The following is a 17,263-nucleotide window of genomic DNA, read 5'->3' on the forward strand; positions in this document are numbered from 1 at the left end:
CCGAAGAACACCATCCCAACCGTGAAGCACGGGGGTGGCAGCATCATGCTTTGCTGCAGGAGGGACTGGTGCACTTCACAAAATAGATGGCATCATAAGGAAAGAAAATTATGTGGATATATTGAAGCAACATCTCAAGACATCAGTCAGGAAGTTAAAGCTTGGTCGCAAATGGGTCTTCCAAATGGACAATGACCCCAAGCACACTTCCAAAGTTGTGGCAAAATGGCTTAAGGACAACAAAGTCAAGGTATTGGAGTGGCCATCAGAAAGCCCTGACCTAACATTTGTGGGAAGAACTGAAAAAGCACGTGTGAGCAAGGAGGCCTACAAACCTGACTCAGTTACACCAGCTCTGTCAGGAGGAATGGACCAAAATTCACTCAACTTATTGTGGGAAGCTTGTGGAAGGCTACCCAAAATGTTTGACCCAAGTTAAATAATTTAAAGGCAATGCTACAAAATACTAATTGAGTGTATGTAAACTTCTGACCCACTGGGAATGTGATGAAAGAAATAAAAGCTGAAATAAATCACTCTCTCTACTATTATTCTGACATTTCACATTCTTAAAATAAAGTGGAGATCTGATCTAAGACAGGGAATTTTTACTAGGATTAAATGTCAGGAATTGTGAAAAACTGAGTTTAAATGTATTTGGCTAAGGTGTATGTAAACTTCCGACTTCAACTGTAACATTTAACTTTAAAATGAGTAACACATCAATGGCCACATTGAGGTTACTGTAACTATACATTTCTTCTTATGTAATCATATAAAGCATGGTCATTGTGAAGATCTCCAAGATCTGCAATTGCTGTAATAACCTGTGCAGAATCTTTAACGGCATTGATCACTTGCACCATGTACTTTTAATGTAATCTTAACTGCAATCCAGGTCATTTGGTTCTGCTATTATATGAAACACAGTGATAACACATGCATCTTTTGTATAAATAAACAAAATATCTGACATTGTATTCCCATTTGAACTTTGTTGTGCTTTAAGATGGTTGAAAGCATAGTGATATAACACATTGAAAATTCAACTAACTTTTGGCTGTCTTTTTGAGTGGGTAAAAAAATAGGTTGTAATCTCATTGATCGACATCAACTAAATATGACCCAATTATCCACGTTGAAATGACGTGGTGTGCCCAGTGAGAAGGGACTGCAGTCAGTGAAGTGCTGTTTATAGAAACACTGTCATCTGATAGGCTGGAGGAAAGGGAATAGGCCAACTGCCTCTGCACTTCAAAATGCTTGTCAGTCACAGCGATTAGATAGGCTGAGATATTCAAATCAAAATTTTTGGTGGTTTGTGGACAGCAATGATACTAGTTAGAGGCAACAGCTTGACATGGAAGAATGATTGTAAATGACTATCTGGTCGACATATCTGAAACTAAGGAAGATTACAAGACTGAACATGGCAATTCCCTATGGTTGTTGAATGCATTTATTGAAATAATACTAGGGTAGGGATCAGGTGTTTGATTACCAAACATAAATCTGTATTGCCTAAAACGTGCGCAACAAATAACTGATCACTGGAAAGGTATGTCATACTTCAAGATAGGTCTGCAATGGGAATACCGTAATATAAATAGTTCACAGGTGAGTTCTGGACATTAAAATCTGTCCCAAACAACTAGTACCTGTCCGATGGTCACTCTGCTCTGCGACAGACCTGTAAAGTGATGTTGGGTGAACTGAAGCAGATGGAAATTATATGCTTCCAACACAAAAGCCATCTTAAAACAGAAGACAATAGGCTCTAGCTGGAACAATTCCTGGAGATATCGTTTCATTCATTAATGAAGAGTCACATTGCTAGCCTACAACAACAAGCCGCACTGCAACTTGTCACGGTTCATGAAGGAAGATAGTCACTTACCCCTGCCATTACAAATGCTAATGTTATAAGAAGCTGCAGAATCCTGATAGACCCGCGGTGTAGCCGTGTGTACGTTCGCTGCCGTTTATCGCCTGTTTCCGCATTGATAAGGCTGACGTTTAACCTTGGTTGAAAAGGAACTTTCCATTCACTGCTAAATGGTTCTGAAACTGACAGCTCCTCTGATCCACCTTTGCTCCCGACGAGGAGCAACACTCACACGCGCACTTTCTCCTAATGCGAGTGTGCAAGAGCTCTTCTCTCTCAGGGCACATGCTATTTACGCTTCCTTGAAGGAGAGATTACAATACATTTCAAACGGATTTAAAATCTGTATAATCTAACAGACGGACCAGATAGCACCCAAGGCTGTAATACCTTATTTAAAAAATAGCATAGTATGTCAACTATTCTAGGAAATAATGTGGGCATTAGGCTGCTATCTCTTTACCCAACTTGGCTCCAACTGTTTGCTACAATAAGCTTGCGGTTTCCCAATAGTTTATATAAAATAATTTAAAAAAGGCTATTTGCAAATTACTGTCCAACATCTGGGTCATGGTTGAAATCTAGAGGGATTGTTCCAATATCATTATCCTGAAATGGTTGGATTTAACATACTCTTCTTCTCCCTAAGTGGGGCATTTTCTCCCAAAAGCACGCCAAAACGTAGGCTACTAGATCTCTAAAAAACTATTTTCCCTTACGAAAAATGTCCATTAATTATAATCCACATAATAATTCACATTTCCTATTACTGCAGGATTATTTTCCTGTTGTGGGAGACTGGACCAAATGAAGTTAACACATCTGTTAAAGAAGGCCAAAAGAATGTGGTGGGGATCATGGGTATAATCCCTATACCAAGGTACGCAGGGGGGTAGTCAGCCCTACATCTTGTAGGACGCCGTGTATGAATGCGTGGCGTCCTATGTAGGGCTGGCTGCAGGATGACACGCACATACACACAACTCTGTCTCTCTCAGTTACAATTTATTCAGAAATGTATTACGTTTGTCAAGCTAACTACTGTTTCAGAAATTACATTTTCCTCAGGAAATGTTGGCCTTGGTTGAGTTTAGACAGAAATATAAAAGGTAGGATAAAGAGCAGTAAACAGAGGACAGAGGCATGCTTAAGATTCCACATTCTTCAGGAATGTGGTCCTATGCAGCAGGCACATCAGAAAAATTAAACACAAAACTATTGGCACATGTTCACACATACCACACAAAACAGTAAATAAATCAGAACAGTTCAACTGACATAGATAGAACAGAAAAAAAACACAACAGAGCATGATTTACCTGCAGCATGTTGCCATGGCTGCTACCTGGGATGAGTCATCCACTCTGTCAACATACTAGTAACAATCCCATGCTATTGGGATGCTACAGCTGAGCTATTGCTCAGCGAATAAACCATATTGTTGTACTCATCCCCTCTATAGCAATCCAGACATTGCAGAGCCCAAGTGTAACGTAAGCATCCCTCAAGCAATTCCCTGTCATTCGTTCAAAGCTATGATGACACTGCATTACGTTTTGGACATGCTATGAGAGAGGATTGTGAGCTGAGGGGGCTGGACGGAGACAACCTCACTCACTTATTACATCTCTCTCTGTGACCCCTGTTCTACTGTCTCATCACTACACACTTACCACACACTTGTTGTTGTTCCTCTGAGTTCAGCTGAAGGAAAACAGCAGTGACTCATGATACACTATATATACAAAAATATGTGGACACTCCTTCAAATGAGTGGATTTGGCTATTTCAGCCACACCCATTGCTGACAGGTGTGTAAAATTGAGCACACAGCCATGCAATCTCCGTAGACAAACATTGGCAGTAGAATGGCCTTACTGAGCAGCTGTGACCTTCAACGTGGCACCGTCATAGGATGCCACCTTTCCAACAAGTCCATTTTTCCCATTTCTGCCCTGCTACAGCTGCCCTCGTCAACTGTAAGTGCTGTTATTGTGAAGTGGAAACGTTTATTAGTAACAACGGCTCAGCCACGTGGTAGGCTACACAAGCTCACAGAACAGGACCGCCGAGTGCTGAAGCACGTAGGGTGTAAAAATCGCTTGTCCTCGGTTGCAACACTCATTACCAATTTACAAACTGCCTGTTGAAGCAATGTCAGCATAAGAACTGTTCATTTGGAGCTTCATGAAATGGGTTTCCATGGCCAAGCAGCCGCACACAAGCCTAAGATCACCATGAACAAAACTAAGAGTTGGCTGGAGTGGTGTAAAGCTCGCCGCCATTGGATTCTAGAGCAGTGGAAACACATTCTCTGGAGTGCACACTTCACCATCTGGCAGTCCGACGGACGAATCTGGGCTTGGCGGATGCCAGGAGAACACTACCTGCCCGAACGTATAGTGCCAACTGTAAAGTTTGGTGGAGGAGGGATAATGGTCTGGGGCTGTTTTTCATGATTTGGGCAAGGCCCCTTAGTTCCAGTGAATGGAAATCTTAACCCTACAGCATATGACTTTGTAGACAATTCTGTGATTCCAACTTTGTGGCAACAGTTTGGGGAAGGCCCTTTCCTGTTTCAGCATGACAATGCCCCCGAACACAAAGCGAGGTCCATACAGAAATGGTTTGTCGAGATTGGTGTGGAAGAACTTGACTGGCATGCAAAGAGCCCTTACCTCAACACCATCGAACACCTTTGAGATGAATTGGAACGCCGACTGCGAGCCAGGCCTAATCGCCCAACATCAGTGCCAAACCTCACTAATGCTCTTGTGGCTGAATGGAAGCTAGTCCCCACAGCAATGTTCCAACATCTAGTGAAAAGCCTTCCCAGAAGAGTGGAAGCTGTTATAGCAGCAAAGGGGGGGACCAACTCCATATTAATGGCCATGATTTTGGAATGAGATGTTCGGTGAGCAGGTGTCCACATACTTTTGGTAATGTAGTGTATGACAAAGTGCAAGGCCACTCATAACTCATGGTTTTCCAAATACACCTTCTCGTATAAAAACCTGTCCAAAGGCTCCCTCCTTTCTCTCTATCCTTCCAGCTGTGCAAGAACTGGTGTAGTTTGCTGTGGCCTGCCAAAAGTTTAGTGCTTGGAGAGGGAAACCACCCACGTATAGGTCTCCCTGAACAAACCACCCACACATCAGCCCTGTTTGAACAGTGGTAATGTATATGGTGGGTTCTGCTGCACACCAAGGTGATTCTCATCCAGCCCACAAGCCCAGCAGCTTGGCATGTTGCCTAGAAATCCCATCGTAGGGAGCCCATTCCAGCCTTTAAATGTGGACTATTTTTCATCCTCTCCTAAAACAGATTTTCTAAAAGCTGTATGTATCCAACAACTGTACATGATCCCACAATACCTTCTAATCTCACCAGTTTCTACATAAGGATTCTTGATGAACAAGTCAAATACCTTGGCTGACAAAAAGCTTTATATTCTTCTCCAGAAGATGGCAGCATGTCTCACTTCCATCCCTACCTCTGTCTGTAGTCTGTGTTTTCCTCCTATATGAGACATTCTCTATCTGAGACAACAACCTGAGGCTGATGAGGTAAATCCTTTCCAAGAACTATGCTCTTCTGGAAGAATGTTCATTGATAAAAGAGAACCAGGCAAACTACAATGTTAAACTATGTAGATTCCGCTAGATATTGCTGCATTGTTGGAGCTAGGTGCATCTCGCTGCACCTGCGATAACGTGCAGAACTGTGGACGCACCAATAAACGTTGATTTGTGTTGTTCTGCAGTGCATCATCATAGGAAAGTCACAGACACCGTAATGAACTAAAGCTCATTCAAAAGCTATGCCAAAAGGGATGAGTGTCTCAATAGGAGGGTCAAACTAAAAGATGACAGAGAGCAGGCTTTGAAAGATGCTTCGATGCCTGGGGCTTTTTAAAATCATGTACATTATGCCTGGAAGTATTGCCTCCTCACTGGTCTATCCTAAAGGGTTGAAACCTGAGGGTTGCATTAAACTGTTAAACAGTCATTGTTATGGGGTTTAGTGACGAGACAGAAAGTGGCAGTCTTCAAAGGTGGCAGTCTCAACATGATCTTATTTGGAGATTTGATTTCTGTTCCTTCCATTAAATATCACTGGGTAAAAGACGTGGTAGTTGATGCAAGCATCCGTCAGCTGAGACTCTGGAGAAAAATACAGACAAAATACATTTAGTATCTTTCCATGAACTGATATGATAAATAATCTAGGCTAAGAGCAAAATCTTCACCATGAACCACCTATGCAGACTGAGAACCTCATTTAACTCATGTTGTACATCTGAGTACTGCATATCTGTAAACAAGCTACACATAGATTTTACTGTTTTGGTGTGATTGTAGTCAGTACATCACGGTTTTGTACACTGAAAAACCCTCAACCTAAAGATAAACTCCATGAATCGCTCAGTAACAAAACAGTGTGCGATCTATCTACAGTAACTCACCAGGCAGAGGTTCTCACTCTCTAAGGCTGACAGCACAGTGGACTCAGATTCGTTCTACAGAACAAAACAAAACATTTTGTGAAACATACTTACTCAACAAGCAGACTAATACATAGACAGTTTAAAAGATGTACAGCTCATTTTATATCTCATCTAGATTATATATATTTTTTACTATTGTTATTGCATCTCACAAACAACTAATTGTGCGACGTCTACAAAAGAAAGAACATAACCTTGGGAAAATTCGCCTCCAAATCATTAGCCGTGGATGATGTATTTTTCAAACGAAACTATGAAGCGATGCGCTCCCGCTCTAAAGCGGGCCATTGTTACAACAGAATGTAAGACCCTGCAGTCAGTCTAGCCTACACTTAACTTAGCCAGGGATCACATATTCAAGCAAGTGAACGCCACACAGAGTAAGGTATCATAAGAGGGTACATTTGGATCAAGTTGACTGGTTCAACAGTGGGTGGTTGTTTTCTCTTCAGCTTGGCAGCAGCTAGAGCATCAGATCTCCTACTGGCCTCCTTGGAGACTCGGACAAAGTCATAGATAAACACTGGTGAAAAAGACAGACGTCAGTCCCAGACCAAACATGCAACATACCCCAGCTGTTGCTCATGGTAACATACAGAGCAGAACATTCTACATTAGATTGAAGTCAATATCAACTGATGAAGCAGAACAGTACATTTCCATACAGTAAAAAGACAGTCAAATGTTATACATCTACCTATGACGATAAAGCCTTAGAAAAAGAGGCCCAAAATCAAGTTAACTTTCTCAAGTAGCTCAGAGTAAGAAGGGTCTGTCAATATGTTGACTCTGGGTTTGATTTCATTGAAATCCTTCTGAGTTTTAGGTGCTTTTCCCCACAGTTTGAAGACGTCCTCATCACCTGCATCTGAACAAAATATAAAATCTATTTCACAATGGATTTCACAATTCACAAATGTGAAAATCACATATTCACATATTTACACATTTGTAATTGAAATGTTAATTGAAATGGGCAAATAATAGGAACAGAATAAAGTGCAATTCCCCATGTGATGCCGTTTGCTTCTTGTAATCTGTAGAACATAAATTAGGGTCATTACAAGCCCCTGAGAGTATTTAGAATTTGTGTAGGATCCGAGATATCCTTTAGTCAGTCAATTGGTCCACATTACCTGGTCTACCATCTGCGGGAAATCAGATCGAAAACGTCAAATGTTGCCACAATTCAAACTCAGGCATTTGCCTCTCTGAATTCATTCTGTAAACGCTAGGCCTTCGCTAACTTTGGGATTCCTGTCTCACCTTTCACCAGTAAACTCTCAAATTGTCCAAAGTATGTGTTAAAAAAATGGGTCTGTTTCCAGGTTGTTTCTGAACAGAGTAGAACAAAGTCTTGTGCTTCAGCAGAATGCAGAATATGATGTAGCCAAAACATTTGCAGGAGTGTTGGCTTTGCATAAACTGGCATTATGAGATCGAACCTAAACGCCACAAATACACCACAAATACAATATTTATGTTGCAAACTTCCTTGTGGGCGTGCTGTGCCATTTTTATTAAAAAATATAGACTAATTTTCAAATACAAGGAGTAGCCTAAACTTTACCACTCAAACTACTATAGCTGACTATCTGTGTATTATAAAATTAAATGTGTGGGAAATTGAATATTCTGGAGCAATTTTATGCGCCTTATGCCCGTTGACGCAATGACCAACTGTCGTCACTATTTATGACATCAATTCTGCGGGATTGCCAGGTTATGATTTTGCCCTGTGGTGTCAAAACCTTTGTCCAAGGCACAATTTCCTGTGTCTGCCTGGTCATTTTATGATGACCTCGGTCAAAACCAAAATTCCCAAAGTAGAAAATCCTCCCACAGTGGGACAAGAGAGGGCAGGGCAGTTTCCCATCATTGTCCACGCCCGTATATAATAAGGTTATATTTGTACATAAATTAAATCAGGTGTGAGCAGGACGCTTTTACTAAGGCGCAATCTAACAAACATTAGTTTGGCATCTACTGGGGATTTAAATCCCAGAGAATAAATTCTACATAGACTAGTTCTGTAAAAAGCTTTTAGAGAGAGAGCAAGATCGAAAATGAATGAGACTGAATATCAAGTACCACTTTCCGAATATGGTTTTGAACAGCAATTCGACGAGCGAGGCGCTATCGAATGGATGCAGGAAAATTGGTGAGTGAGTAGGCTATGTAATCACATTGTTTGGTTTTCAAAATGATAATGAATTCACCTTGCTCTTGTGGTCGAACAGGACAGCCAGGTAAAAGTATAGCCCTTCATCACTTCATAAACTGCAGTGTCAAGTCTGTCATGTCAATTTCGACATACAGTCGTGGCCAAAAGTTTTGAGAATGACACAAATATTAATTTCCACAAAGTTTGCTGCTTCAGTGTCTTTAGATATTTTTGTCAGATGTTACTATGGAATACTGAAGTATAATTACAAGCATTTCATAAGTGTCAAAGGCTTTTATTGACAATTACATGAAGTTGATGCAAAGAGTCAATATTTGCAGTGTTGACCCTTCTTTTTCAAGACCTATGCAATCCGCCTTGGCATGCTGTCAATTAACTTCTGGGCCACATCCTGCCTGATGGCAGCCCATTCTTGCATAATGAATGCTTGGAGTTTGTCAGAATTTGTGGGTTTTTGTTTGTCCACCCGCCTCTTGAGGATTGACCACAAGTTCTCAATGGGATTAAGGTCTGGGGAGTTTCCTGGCCATGGACCCAGAATATCGATGTTTTGTTCCCTGAGCCACTTAGTTATCACTTTTGCCTTATGGCAAGGTGCTCCATCATGCTGGAAAAGGCATTGTTCGTCACCAAACTGTTCCTGGATGGTTGGGAGAAGTTGCTCTCGGAGGATGTGTTGGTACCATTCTTTATTCATGGCTGTGTTCTTAGGCAAAATTGTGAGTGAGCCCACTCCCTTGGCTGAGAAGAAACCCCACACATGAATGGTCTCAAGATGCTTTACTGTTGTCTTCTCCGGACAAGCTTTTTTCCGGATGCCCCAAACAATCGGAAAGGGGATTCATCAGAGAAAATGACTTTACTACAGTCCTCAGCAGTCCAATCCCTGTACCTTTTGCAGAATATCAGTCTGTCCCTGATTTTTTTCCTGGAGAGAAGTGGCTTCTTTGCTGCCCTTCTTGACACCAGGCCATCCTCCAAAAGTCTTTGCCTCACTGTGCGTGCAGATGCACTCACACCTGCATGCTGCCATTCCTGAGCAAGCTCTGTACTGGTGGTGCCCCGATCCCGCAGCTGAATCAACTTTAGGAGACGGTCCCAGCGCTTGCTGGACTTTCTTTGGTGCCCTGAAGCCTTCTTCACAACAATTGAACCGCTCTCCTTGAAGTTATTGATGATCTGATAAATGGTTGATTTAGGTGCAATCTTACTGGCAGCAATATTCTTGCCTGTGAAGCCCTTTTTGTGCAAAGCAATGATGACGGCATGTGTTTCCTTGCAGGTAACCATGGTTGACAGAGGAAGAACAATGATTCAAATCACCACCCTCTTTTTGAAGCTTCCAGTCTGTTATTCGAACTCAATCAGCATGACAGAGTGATCTCCAGCCTTGTCCTCGTCAACACTCACACCTGTGTTAATGAGAGAATCACTGACATGCTGTCAGCTGGTCCGTTTGTGGCAGGGCTGAAATGCAGTGGAAATGTTTTTGGGGGATTCAGTTCATTTGCATGGCAAAGAGGGACTTTTCAATTAATTGCAATTCATCTGATCACTCTTCATAACATTCTGGAGTATATGCAAATTGCCATCATACAAACTGAGGCAGCAGACGTTGTGAAAATTAATATTTGCGTCATTCTCAAAACTTTTGGCCACGACTGTACAGGCTCAGTTAGAGACATAGAGCCTAAATATTTTACAATTTATAGGTAACCTCAAATAAAGGAAACACTTGAGTAAATGGGGGACACAAAGTATATTGAAGGCAGTCGATTCCACAGCAACTTGGTCTTGGAGTATTTCGTATTATTCTGTAAGTAAATCCGAGAAGCTCCATCTAGTATGATTTAAATTTCGTATGGCATGTATTAAGTTGGATGTCCATCCCCTGGTATGATATTACAATTTGGATATGTTACGAATTGCAATTTGTACAATATATGATATGTTACGGATTAAAATTTGTTGTTGCTAACGTTATTTAGCTGGCTAGGTTCGGTCGTTAGGGGAACTAGGTTAAAGGTCTAAGTGAAGGTTTAGTTAAAATGTTTAGGGGAAGGGCTAGCTAACATGTTTAGACTACTGAACTAAAATATAAACGCAATACGCAACAATTTCATATAAGGAAATGAATTTATTTCAATTGATTGATTAGGCCCTAATCTGTGGATGTCATATGACTGGGCATTCTAATCCCCTTGTATTATTATTTTCATTTTCTCTATACTTCCCCCCTTCCATACCATCCCTACCCTGATTGGACTAAATTAATGAATAACAATACTTCTACTTACAGATATTTTTGCTCACATCTACAGTGTCTTAAATAATAATAATTTTACATGATTGGGCAGGGGTGCAGCCATAGGTGGGCCTGGGAGGGCATAGGCCCCCCAGTGGGGAGCCAGGCCCAGCCAATGAAAATTTGTTTTTCCCCACAAAAGGGCTTTATTACAGAAATGCCCCTCAGTTTCATCAGCTGTCTGGGTGGCTGGTCTCAGAAGATCCCGCAGATGAAGCGGCCGGATGTGGCGGTCCTGGCCTGCGGTTGTGAGGCCGGTTGGACGTACAGCCAAATTCTCTAAAATGACGTTGGAGGCGTTTATGGTAGAGAAATCAACATTCAATTCTCTGGCAACAGCTCTGGTGGACATTCCTGCAGTCAGCATGCCAATTTCACTCCCCCTCAACTTGAAATATCTGTGGCATTGTGTTGTGACAAAACTGCATTTTAAAGTGGCCATTTATTGTCCCCATCACTAGGTACACCTGTGTAATGATCATGCTTTTAAATCAGCTTCTTGATATGCCACAGCTGTCAGGTGGATGGATTATCTTGGCAAATGATAAATGCTCACTAACAGGAATGTAAACAAATTTGTGCACAAAATTTGAGAAATTAGCTTTTTGTGTCTATGGAAAATTTCTGGGATTCATTTCAGCTCATGAAACATGGGACTGTAACGGCTGTCGGGAGAGAGAGTAGACCAAGGCGCAGCGGAGTTAGTGTTCATCATGATTTTAATTAACGTAAGAACACTATACAAAACTGAACAAAAACACGACAGCAAAACAGTCCTGTTAGGAAATAATCTAACAGAAACAATTACCCACAAAACCCCAATGGAAAAACAGGCACTTATGTGTGACTCCCAATCAGCAACAACCAACAACAGCTGTGCCTGATTGGAAGCCACACGGCCAAAATCAATGAAACAGACAACATAGAAAATGAGCATAGAACGCCCACCCAAATGTAACACCCTGGCCTAACCAAAATAAAGAACAAAAAACCCCTCTCTATGGCTAGGGCGTTACAGGGACCAACACTTCACGTTGTGTTTTATATTTTTGTTCAGTTTCTTTGCAATGTAGCTAAAAAGTTGTTGCTAATTAACTAAAATCCTAAAGTTGTCTGTGATGAGATTTGAACACGCAGACCTTTGGGTTGCTAGACGTTTGCGTTATATGCCCACCCATCCACTGCGACCACCCTCCTTTTGTTTGTGCCTTAAGTAACCTTCTGTCTTAAGTAACATACCAAAGTAACAATCATACTAATTTGTGTCCTGGATTTACATTTACTATGTTACTACTTATCTGAGACCAGGCTGTCCACACAGTTGTGGTGCCTGAGTGAATTAAACAATTAACATCCCATCATTCTTAGGTCATGTATACAAATGCCTAGTTGCCCATTATTTTGGCTACCATGGCTAGAAGAAGAGATCAGTGAATTTGAAAGAGGGGTCTCAAAGGCGCCCAGGGGGTTTAAAGTGTTAATCCCCAAATCTCAACCCAATTGAATACTTATGGGAGATTCTAAAGCTGTGCCTGAGACAGTGTTTAACAACACCAAATTATGGAATTTCTCATGGAAGAATGGCGTCACATCCCTCTAATAGAGTTCCAGACAGAATCTATGCGAAGGCGCATTGAAGCTGTTCTGGCACCTTGTGGTGGCCCAACGCCCTATTAAGACACTTTGTTGGTGTTTCCTTTATTTTGGCAGTTACCTGTACTTTAACACATTATTCAAATAGCAGCCACATTATTTTCTGGCCTTGACATTTAAAATTAGAATTTCCACCAATCTAGTAGTGGTTTACTCAGGTTTAGTAAAGTTTTTTAAAAAGTAAGCTAGACTGCATGTAGAAAGATTTTAACTTAAATTGGAATAATTTTACTTACCTTCATTTCAAGCTAGCTATTATCAACATAGCCGTCGCGGGAATTAGTTTGGGTATAGTATTGTACATTGTTTTTCTTCATAGTGATGGAAAGTCTACAGGTACAAACCTGTAGGGTAGGCCGTCATTGTAAATAAGAATTTGTTCTTAACTGACTTGCCTAGTTGAATAAAAAAAAATGTTTTTTAAACCTAGATGACCAGCCTATGTAGAATACAGTAATGGACATTTACATTAAGTTGTTTGTAAGGATGAGTAAATTAATAATGCACAAAGTGGTTTTCCATGTTTTTTCTGGATCTATTGCAGAGAAAGGGACAACAACTCATACAATTCCAACTACTCAATCCTGCAAGACAATCTTCTTAATTATGCAACCACTTCTTTTGCCGAAGTGGAGATGCTTATATTTTTTGTGTTGCCTTCCTCTACAGACATCTATCGTCCGCTAATACTAGTAAAGGCCAAGTGCACTACTTTTGTGAAAACATTTATAAAACATTTTATTCAGATTTTACAGGGGGTGCTACAGCACCCTCAGCACCCCTACTACTCGCAGCTATGAATATCAACCAAAGTGGCTATATGGCTGATTGCTTTTTGCCTCTGGTGTATTTATTATGTAAACCATTTACTGTTTAAGAACCAAACGGAATCAAATGAAACGGCGCGGGACCTACCTAAACTTGTCCAATAGAAACTCTTGTTTGCGTTTGGAGTAAGTTTCTGTTGCAAAACCCTTTGCAACAGAATCGGCATAATGATCACGCTCCCAAAACGACTTGCGCCTGACAAATGCTATGCCACTCCCACAGACATTAGTTTCTTCTCTGCAATGAGTATGGATCGGAGTACCTCCCGATGATTTCTGGAAAGCAAACATTCTGACCTGATTGGTCCCAGAAACCGATGGGTTGGGCCAGAGCTAGAACACGCATGGGTAAATTGGCGATTGGAAAATGTGTCATTGCCTTTGATACGCCAATTGATTAGATGATCCAATTGCTGATGACTTTGTTTTGTACTACACCCCTCATTTTGACGTCACCACAAACAACTTAAACAATGGCAGTCCCAGACAAACTGAAGTCTTCCACCGCATACTTCAGTCGTCAGGCAGATTGCTTTAGTCAACAGGCCTACATTTCACTTATCACCTTAGCAAGCTGGGTTTGCCATGTTAAATACACAATTATTCATGGTAAAGGTATGCAAAAATGGCACTTCAGCAAAGACCTAGGGTGTGCTCAATTACTGAAATACCTTTATGCTCATGATGGGCACAATCTAAGGAAACTGACAGACATGGTTGATTTTGTTTGTTCTCTCACCAGGAGCAAGGCCTTTGTGTACTGTGGCCTGTATGCAGCGCTAGTCTTTGGTGGCCAACTTCTCGTGAAGGAAAGGCCTAAACTTCATCTACGCGGGCCACTGGTTCTGTGGTCACTCAGCCTGGCCATCTTCAGGTGAGTTAAAGCACAGAACACCCACATTTGCCTCTGACTTTTTGAATGAATGGAAGACGCACAACAGGGATCGGCAACAGGCTGCTGGTGGGCCAAAACCATCCCACAGTAAAAAAAATATATATAACTAAAGCCTGTCAATTCAGCTAAAAATGTGTTTCACTTCTGAAATCTGTTTCCAAGTATTCCCATATAAAAAGATGTTTGTCTCAATGTAGGATTTAAAAACCATTTATTTTTGGGCTTAGTTGGGTTCAATTTGCAGTTGTCTGTTCGCCTACAGTAATCATCTCTGGGGCCTTCATTTATTTTATTTTTTTAAGAGAAAGTTAGGTTTATGCTCTAGCACAGGTGGTACATGTCAGCAGTCTGTAATTCTCCATTCAGAGTATTGTGACCGGTACACTGACGTCACAAACTGAGGTTAAGCCTGATTGTGGAGGGCTGCCTATTCTCACGAGCTATCCCCTCTGTGTGTTAAACTCCTAACTTTCTGGCAAATGGGATGGTGACCAATGTGGGTCAGAGTTCCCAAAACAAAACCTTCCAAAATGTGACGTCTCATCACTGTCTCAAAACAAACCATCCCTATGAACTACGCTTGTGTGCAAGGCTGTGATACAATGCTAATGTAACTTGGATTATATTATTTTTTTGCCGTTTTCATTGACCTGGCCAAAGCTTTCGACTCTGTCAATCACCACATCCTCATCGGCAGACTCAATAGCCTTGTTTTCTCTAATGATTGCATCGCCTGGTTCACCAACTACTTCTCTGATAGAGTTCAGTGTGTCAAATCGGAGGGCCTGTTGTCCGGACCTCTGGCAGTCTCTATGGGGGTGCCACAGGGTTCAAATCTTGGGCCAACTCTTTTCTCTGTATACATCAATGATGTCGCTCTTGCTGCTGGTGAGTCTCTGATCCACCTCTACGCAGACGACACCATTCTGTATACTTCTGGCCCTTCTTTGGACACTGTGTTAACAACCCTCCAGACGAGCTTCAATGCCATACAACTCTCCTTCCGTGTCCTCCAACTGCTCCTAAATACAAGTAAAACTAAATGCATGCTCTTCAACCGATCGCTGCCTGCACCTGCCCGCCTGTCCTGCATCACTACTCTGGACGGTTCTGACTTAGAATATGTGGACAACTACAAATACCTAGGTGTCTGGCTCGACTGTAAACTCTCCTTCCAGACTCACATCAAACATCTCCAATCCAAAGTTAAATCAAGAATTGGCTTCCTATTTCGCAACAAAGCATCCTTCACTCATGCTGCCAAACACCCTCGTAAAACTGACCAGCCTACCGATCCTCGACTTTGGCGATGTCATTTACAAAATAGCCTCCAATACCCTACTCAACAAACTGGATGCAGTCTATCACAGTGCCATCTGTTTTGTCACCAAAGCCCCATATACTACCCACCACTGCGACCTGTACGCTCTCGTTGGCTGGCCTTCGCTTCATAATCGTCGCCAAACCCACTGGCTCCAGGTCATCTACAAGACCCTGCTAGGTAAAGTCCCCCCTTATCTCCGCTCACTGGTCACCATAGCAGCACCCACCTGTAGCACACGCTCCAGCAGGTATATCTCTCTGGTCACCCCCAAAGCCAATTCCTCCTTTGGCCGTCTCTCTTTCTAGTTCTCTGCTGCCAATGACTGGAACGAACTACAAAAATCTCTGAAACTGGAAACACTTATCTCCCTCACTAGCTTTAAGCACCAGCTGTCAGATCAGCTCACAGATCACTGCACCTGTACATGGCCCATCTGTAATTTAGCCCAAACAACTACCTCTTCCCCTACTGTATTTATTATATTTTTTGCTCCTTTGCACCCCATTAACTCTTTTTCTACTTTGCACTTTCTTCTACTACAAATCTACCATTCCAGTGTTTTACTTGCTATATTGTATTTACTTTGCCACCATGGACTTTTTTTGGCCTTTACCTCCCTTATCTCACCTCATTTGCTCACATTGTACAGACTTATTTTTGTACTGTATTATTGACTGTATATTTGTTTTACTCCATGTGTAACTCTGTGTTGTTGAACTGCTTTGCTTTATCTTGGCCAGGTCGCAATTGTAAAGGAGAACTTGTTCTCAACTAGCCTACCTGGTTAAATAAAGGTGAAATAAATAAAAAATGTAATTTTGCCACTTGCCCTCTAGTCCAATGCACAACTCTTTCTCAATTGCAGTATTGTTGGAGCAATTTGAACAGGATGGTACATGCTGTATATCCTCTCCACCAGTGGTTTCAGACAGTCTATGTGAGCAGAGCTTCTACAATGGACCAGTGAGCAAGTTCTGGGCTTATGCCTTTGTCCTGAGCCATGCCCCAGAACTGGGTAAGAACTGGGGTTGGAACTAGCATCTGTATGGAACTAGCATCTGAACTAGCATCTGTATGATCTTGACATTTTGTCCACTTGTACAATGTCTAATTAATTTATGGCAAACCATATAACTGGTCCCTTGCATAAACCATGCTTTGATATTGATTGAAGATACTGTATGCAGTAAATGTTTGTCTGCATGGCTGGGACCATGACATTGCCGGTCCTGAAGTATGTCCTCTCCGTAGCCTCCACAGGTGATAGTGTTCATCGTGCTCCGTAAGCAGCGGTTGCTCTTCCTGCACTGGTACCACCACGTCACTGTGCTGCTCTACTCCTGGTACTCCTACAAGGACCAGGTGGCTGGAGGCGGCTGGTTCATGCCCATGAACTACTCTGTTCACGCACTCATGTACAGCTAATACGCAGTGCGGGCTACCGGGTGCCATACCCCTTTGCTGTGGTCATCACCACCTTCCAGATCGCCCAGATGGCCATGGGGCTGATGGTTAGTTAGCTGGTCTACTGCTGGATGCAGGACGGGGACTGCCAGTCCTACCTGAACAACATTGTGTGGAGTTCCCTCATGTACCTCAGCTACCTGGTCCTCTTCTCCTTCTACCAGACCTACCTGAAAGACAAAGGTGGCAACACTGGCAAGAGCTCCAAGACCGACTAA

The 17,263-nt window shown here is 42.0% G+C and overlaps 1 protein-coding gene and 1 pseudogene across 1 annotated transcript in view; one reads left to right on the top strand and one right to left on the bottom strand.

Moving 5' to 3' along the window:
• Positions 1-2,241, bottom strand: part of LOC115193875 (PH and SEC7 domain-containing protein 1) — a 45,872-nt gene extending 43,631 nt beyond the window's left edge. Inside the window, exon 1 of the mRNA XM_029752990.1 lies at positions 1,898-2,241. The gene's annotated coding sequence lies outside the window, so the exon portion shown is untranslated. The remainder of the gene's footprint in view (positions 1-1,897) is intronic.
• An 11,920-nt stretch (positions 2,242-14,161) lies between these two features.
• Positions 14,162-17,263, top strand: LOC115193472 (elongation of very long chain fatty acids protein 6-like; annotated as a pseudogene).

This window comes from Salmo trutta, chromosome 5 (assembly GCF_901001165.1).
Source record: "Salmo trutta chromosome 5, fSalTru1.1, whole genome shotgun sequence".
NCBI classification, from domain to species: Eukaryota; Metazoa; Chordata; class Actinopteri; order Salmoniformes; family Salmonidae; genus Salmo; species Salmo trutta.